Below are 7833 nucleotides of genomic sequence, written 5' to 3'. Positions count from 1 at the left end.
TGGAAAATCTGCAACAGTGAATTCGCAAATATTTCCATTTGCCCTGGCAACCACATACTTAACATTATGGACTGTGTTTTCGAAAATCACATCCTTTTTCATACTTATGACCTTCTTGATTTTTATTAAAGACCAAACATCCTCAGGGGCTTTTCCAAGAACAGCATGAAAACGAATTTTCATGTGTGTACCTTCATCCTTATTTTTAAAATTCCCTTCTACTTTGAACTGAGGCATGATAAACATCATTTCGTTTATGGGAAAATCCAGCTGGCTTGCATCAGTATTCGTGACCAAATAATTCTGCTTTGGTTTCTTCTCGAATGTATACATGTGATTAAAAGCAACCTTGGCCTCAATTGTTTCGTAATTACAGTGTTTGGCTGGATCACCTTTATCCATTCCCTTCGGAATACTAGCACGCTGAGTCATAATGCTCTGAATAATCCTCAGTTTTTCAAGTTCAGCTTCCACTTCAGCCTTCTTTTCCTCTTTCGATTTTTCCATTACAATTGATTTACCTTTATCTTTCAAGGCTGGATTGTCAATTGTCTCTTTTGTATTCGAACCACTCCCACCAGTCTCCGAAGATTTACCAATCATAATTCCTTTCGAAATTGGTCTTGCAATTGGCATTGTTGTTACAACTGTTGAAGAAACCAGTTCAGCATAAACTATTACTGGTTTTGTTGTTGGAATTTTTGAAGAAAAAACTTTTCCCACAACTTTCACATCCTCACCACTAGCCTTCGACTCAGTAGTTTTTCTTTCTCCCCCTTGCACCCCTGTGAAAACAGGCGGGGCAGTTGTTGTTGGAAGAAGGTTAGATATTCAAAAGAGAGGAGCAAGTTGTTTGTTGAGAATGGCTTCGAATTGGATAAACTTTTGAGATAAAAATTCAGGAGTAATCAATGGAGAAGAAACCGGCCTATCAGAAATCTCTTTTAACTCTTTGAGCAACTTAAACACTTACTCAAAGCTTGCACTTTCGGATTTTGAAAGTTGAGTTATTTGAGGACTCAAATTTTCATACAACTTAACAAATCTTGTGACTGCATCACAAATGATATCAACCTTCTGATTTAAGGATGCATAATCCTGTTAAACAGTGACAATCTCTTTTTTCATATCTTCACGAAGTTTGTGAATCTGCAAATTTACATCCTCCCTTACTTTCTTCACTTCCTGAACAAAAAGAACATGCCGCTCTTTTGTTACATTCTTCAATTCCTTCACATCACTGGAAAACTTTGAATTTGAGAATTGATCCGAAGTTCATTGTTTTGATCATTATAATCAACCTTCTCCAAAATTCTTGATTCAGAGTCAGTAATCATTCCAGATACTTTGCTAATCACTCTGGCTTTAAGCATTTTCAACATTGAATCAACCTCCAAACTAGAAACAGAAGAACCACCCCCTAAATCTGCTTGAGATTGAATTATTGAATTCAATTTCTGATTCAGAATTTTAAACTGCTTCATGGTCATCAGCATATGATCGGGAAACTCCTCTTCCTCTTCATGAAATGCTAATTCTTCAAACGTACCACCAAACCCCTCATTATCAGTCTCTGTCTCCATAAAAACGGTTTCTTGAACAGGTGAAGTTGGTTTGGGTGGCTCGGTAGATTGTGAAGAAAAAATAGAAGTAAAAGGTTGATCAAGAATATGTTCGAATGTTGGGGAATCAGTGGTTGAAGTAAGAGGAGTAGTGGATAATGGTAAAGAAACAATACTTTCAAAAGGAGCAGAAGTAGCGTGACCTGGAGCTGCATTTTTCGAACCTCCTTCACCCATATCGACATTTGCATCCGTATCAGATACATGTGCAGGGATGCCTGAAGTTCGAACCGCCTCAGAAACTGACTTGGTAATCGAATCTTCGGGTGGTATTATGATTGTCTGCTCAGGAGTTTCTGGAATTCGGTCCTTATCATCTTCTGTTGACTCAGTAGAAATGACAAGTTTTCGAGTCTTCTTCTTCTTCTTCTTTGATAACTGTTTTGCCATATCCTCAGCCCTTCGTTTCTTAGACACCGGAGAAACAGGTACTGGCACTTCTCTAATCAAAACACCTTGATGAGTGATTTGAGGTTTTCGAACCACTTTGTGTGTAGGAGACTTGCTTTTGTGGGTGGACTTCATTTTGATTCTTCGAAACATTCCAGTCTTCGAAGGAATGATTACATTTTCTTGTGTTTCTTCAAGAATGGGCTCAATCACTTGAGTCTTAGCAACAGATACTTCAACGGTTTCAGGCTTCTTCTTTGGAGATTTCAAAGATTTTGACTCAGTTTCATTCTTCTTCGTCTTCTTGGATTTCGTATCATCTCTATCCAAGAGTATGCCAGTTTCTATTGAAGAATCAATAGTCTTCAAATATGCCACCAATACAGAGTTCGAAGGATCAACTCTTTTAAGCATAACATCTGGAATACGAGCAACTGATGGAAAAGCTTCAGCATTATCTGTGACATCCTTCGGATAGTGGTATGATTGAAAAACTGCTTTGTCTTCATCATTGGGTACCAAAATCCCTTCCTTATTGTAAAAGTATTGCAAGATCAAACTCCAGTATCTTGCACACGAAATACCATGAATAGCATTCGTGTGTTCTACACCTTTTTGAACTTCCTTCCACAACTGTGTAGAATAATCTACTTGAAGATCATAATAAATGCCAGCAACCATGGCATAAACCTCCATTCTTCCTTTATCAAGACTAGCAGATCTCCCAGTCAAACATCGTAGAAAAATACCAAATAAGAAATTCCATAGGCGTGGAAGACCAGACTTCTTAAAATCACTAATCTTGGACAATGGTGGCTGATATCCCATCTCATTAAACATGTGAACGATTTGTGGAAAAGTAAATGAAACATATGGAGGCGAATTCGGAATATCAAGAATTTGGCAAAAGAGTTTCTTGGTTAGCCTGACCTTTTTGTCGTTCACTAGATGAAAAGTTATCGTATCAGATGCTTTGTTGTAAGTCGCAGTTGATCCTGCTTGAGAAATCCAGGACAATGGAACAGAGAAAGAATTGAACATCGCCTTAGCCAAAACCGAGTTCTTCAAAGCAACTATTAGCATCTTCAATTCTTCCGGGTAGTGAGAAACTTCACCCTCCAAGTAGTAGTTTGTTGCTTGAATCTTCATTATTGTTAATGAAGAGGCATCTTCAGTGGTATGAGAATCAACATGAGCAGAAGTCGCCATTGTTAGGGTTTGAAGATGATGATGAACAGAGAATTTGGGAAATTTGCTTTTTGATCGCGTAAACTGACAATGAACCCCTTGAATTCCCTTTTATATGTAACCCTTAAATTTGAATTTGAAGCGGGATATGTATTTAATGATATCCGACGTGGCACCTTGAAAATCGGACCATTACTGCGTAAGAGTAGCCATGCGTCAAAAAGTAGCTGTCACATCGCCTTGAAAAACGGACAGAATACCATACGTCATTTATAAACAGCCTGTCTTGTAATCCCCAGGAAAATTTTAACCGTCAGAACCCTTCGAATGGAATCAAGGCTCTTTCACTTTTGGGATGAAAAGCGAAGTCATACGCCAGAAGTTCGAAATCATCAGCCTGAGTTGGTATTACTCAGAACCTCAAGGATTTCGTGAGTGCAGTGTTCCAAAGAATATAGACGAGAAACAAAGATAAGAAAAATATGGGATATTGTGATGTCAAACCATTGACACAAAAGCAGATGAAATCTCTGGCAAAGATTACTTCATTAATCATTAAGAGAAATGATCAATAGCTTGTGTGGGTTCCCGTGAATTACAATCGAATACTTGTTGATAAGTATCGAAGGGCTTCTTTTATAATGCTTCGTGGATAGTTCAAAATTTTTGTTACATGTCATCCTAAACATAAGGTGAGAAATTGTAACAGAAATTACTTGTTTGACCAGTGTAGTCAGTGACAAGTTGAATTAGATAAATTTTGAAATGACAAGGACATTCGAATGAAACTCACACGGAAATCATATTCAAGAAAAAAATTTGTGTGCTGGATCTTGTTGGGTAACAAACATCGTGGGTTTCGAATGTTTGATCAAGACCACTCATTCGAAATGAATATGATTTGGAGTTTCGAATTTTGGAACAGAAACAAAAGTTTCGTGAAAATCTGGAACTTAGTTCCCCGTCAATTCCTTAAAAAAAATAATGAAAATTGGGTTTCACTTTCATCACGGTCTCATGATGTCAGATAATAAACACAGAGTTTTGATATGTCTAAGTCTCGATGGGTTTGATCAGAGACCTCTCGGACATATTTCTTCGTGTGTGATCGTGTAAGAACTTTATGGATGAAAAAGATTGATGTAAGACACGAAAAGTACCTCTGTTATATTTGGATCAAACAGTAAACTCTTAACTCATTTTGAGAAGAGTAAGGTAGCTCAGAGACTAATGTGAATATAAGCCTGATTGGGAAGAAATCTTCATATGAATAATTTCATTAAGGCTTTCGTACACACACATTGAGTCATGGAGGCTTTGGTCAACATACAGCAGCATGCTTCTAGGGACATCCTAACTAGTTCGAATGATGAAAAATTTATCGATTCATACGAAAAATGTACCTTACCCGAGTATTGCAAGCATAATCTCCTCTGTATCTTCATGAGAATCTGCAACAAAATACTAAAAAGAAATAAGAATCAAAATATTTTTGTTGTTTTGATTTTTCGAAAATAAAGACAGAACAAACAAAAATCTTTTTGAATTTTTGAATTTTTGAAAATTAAATGACAAAACAAACAAAAATCTTTTTGGATTTTTGAATTTTCGAAAATTAAATGACAAAACAAACGAAAATCTTTTTGGATTTTTGAATTTTCGAAAATTAAATGACAAAACAAACAAAAATCTTTTTGGATTTTTGAATTTTCGAAAATTAAAATAGTACTTGATGCAAATATGCAAAATTTTATCATCCCCTTATAAGTAACAAATGTACGAATTCGAAGGGGTCGAAACGTTGACTATGAACAGTAACATCTGAATCAACCCTTAAAATAAGTAACAAATGTGCGAATTCGAAGGGGTCGAAGCGTTGACTATGAACAATAACATCTGAATGTTGAATGACTTTGCCTTGTTTTTTTTTATTCAGCGCCTCTGATTCATTCCTTATCATGCATCATTCTTCTTTTTCGCATGGAACAGAATTTCCATCTATCATTCCAAGTCCCTCTATAATTCTCATAAGGGATTTTTCATCTAAAGGTTTCGTGAAAATATCAGCTAACTGATCAGTTGTTTTCACGAAATGTACTTCAATATTCCCATCCTCCACGTGATCTTTGATAAAATGATAACGAAGAGCTATATGTTTAGTCTTCGAATGCTGCACAGGATTATGACAAATTCTTATTGCACTTTGAGAATCACAATATAATGGAATCTTTTTCATATTTATTGCATAATCACGCAATTGACTTTGGATCCATATTATTTGTGAAGTGCAAGCAGCAGCAGCCACATATTCTGCTTCAGCTGTTGAAATTGATACGCATGTTTGCTTTTTCGACTGCCAGCTCACCAATTTGCCATCAAGAAATTGACATCCACCACTTGTGCTTTTTCGATCAAGATTACAACCACCCAAGTCAGCATCCGAATATGCTTGTACAAAGAACCCAGTGTTCGAAGGATACCACAATCCTAACGAAATTGTTCCTTTAAGATAACGAAAGATATTCTTCACAGCAGTGAGATGTGGTTCTCGTGGATTAGACTGATACCTAGCACAATTACACACAGAAAACATGATATCAGGTCTACTTGCTGTGAGGTAAAGTAATGAACCAATCATGCTCCTATATAAAGTTATGTCAACAGCAGGTTTATCTAACGACGGTGTTAGCTTTATGCCTGTTGCCATTGGAACTCGTAACTTCGTGCTATTCGTCAATCCAAACTTTTCCAACAAATTCTTCGTATATTTTTCTTGATTAATAAAAATTCCTTCTCTGTTTTGACGAATATTCAAACCAAGAAAATTATTGATTTTTCCCATCATGCTCATTTCGAACTTACTTTTCATCAAATCTTCGAATTCTCTAGACAAAGCAGGGTAAGTTGAGCCAAAAATAATATCATCAACATAAATTTGAACAAGCATTAGATGATTCCCCACTTTCTTTCGAAATAATGTGGGATCAACTGATCCTTGTTTAAATTTAGATTGTTTTAAAAATGAGGTAAGAGTTGCATACCATGCTCCTGGTGCTTGTTTCAAACCATAAACTGCCTTATCTAAAATATAAACATGATTTGGAAATTCTTCGTTAATAAAACCTGGGGTTGTTCCACGTAAACAGTTCCTTCAAGCTCTCCATTTAGAAATGCACACTTCACGTCCATTTGATAAACATCAAAATCTTTGTGAGCTGCATAAGCCAGAAATATACGAACCGCCTCGAGTCTTGCGACAGGGGCAAAAGTTTCTTCATAGTCGATTCCTTCTTGTTGTGAATATCCTTTAACAACAAGTCTGGCTTTGTTTCAAACAATATTTCCATCTTTGTCGGTTTTATTTTTGAAAATCCATTTTAACCCGACAATCGAAACATTTTCAGGCTTAGGAATTAATCTCCAAACCTTGTTTCGTTCAAATTCAGACAATTCAGATTGCATTGCAACAACCCAATCTGAGTGTTGCATTGCAATCTTAACTGTTTTTGGTTCAATCTTAGAGATGAAAACATTGAACATGCAAAATTCTTGATGAGTATTCAATACCTCATTCTTTGCACGAATTTGAGCTCTTGTTAAAACTCCCTCTTGTGGATTCCCAATTACTTGATCCTTCAGATGATCTTTTGTCCACTTTTCCATTGGCGGATATGCTGGATCAAATTCCAAAGGTGCATCTGCGTATATATCATCGTTTTCTGAGCCTACAATCGAACAAACATCATCAAAATCATTATTATTCTCAATGTTTTCTAAATTCTCCCCCTCAACATTATGCCCCCCCTCAACATTAGCATTCACTCTTCCATTCTCCCCCTCGAAAGAATGCTCTTCCTCAACTAGAATATTCGAATCCAATTGCTCCCCCTCCACTGGATTGTTTTGCATACTTTCGCTTTTCTCTGGAGAAGTTGATGTTGAATCATCAGTAAGCTTTGTGAGTTCAGAGATATGATTATCATTTGCATGTATTTCATCATTAACAGCATGATCTGAAATTCCAAAAATTAAATCATAATCAACATCTAATGTTTGTGAGGATTCAGATTCATCTTGTGTTTTTGTCAGAATAGGATGATTTTCAAACTGTGATGTTGTTTGTTTAATGTAGTAATCATCAAATGTAAGATTAAAAGTTTCTTCAACTCTTCGTGTTCTTTTGTTCAACACACGATATGCGACTGAATTATGCGAATATCCCAAGAAAATCCCTTCATCTGCTTTAGCTTGAAATTTCGTAAGATTATCCTTGAGATTCATAATGAAGCATCTGCATCCGAAAACATGAAAAAATTTGACATTAGGTTTTCGATTGTTGAGAATTTCATGGAGTAATGTTAAAACGACGATGAATGAACGATCTGTTTTGAGTGAAACATGCGGTTGATACTGCTTCAGCCCAAAGATATTGTGGAAGATTCGCATATGCCAACATAGTCCTTGCCGCTTCGCATAGAGACCTATTTCTTCGTTAACCAACACCGTTTTGTTGTGGTGTGTATGGAGATGAAAAATTATGCGAAATCCCTTTGTCCACCAAAAATGAATCAAGAACATTGTTCTTAAATTCAGTTCCATGATCACTCTTAATTTTTCGAACAATCTTCTTCAA

This window comes from Lactuca virosa, chromosome 6 (assembly GCF_052849685.1).
Source record: "Lactuca virosa cultivar CGN04683 chromosome 6, Lactuca_virosa_CGN04683_v6, whole genome shotgun sequence".
Taxonomy (NCBI): domain Eukaryota; kingdom Viridiplantae; phylum Streptophyta; class Magnoliopsida; order Asterales; family Asteraceae; genus Lactuca; species Lactuca virosa.
This window is presented reverse-complemented; position numbering follows the sequence as displayed.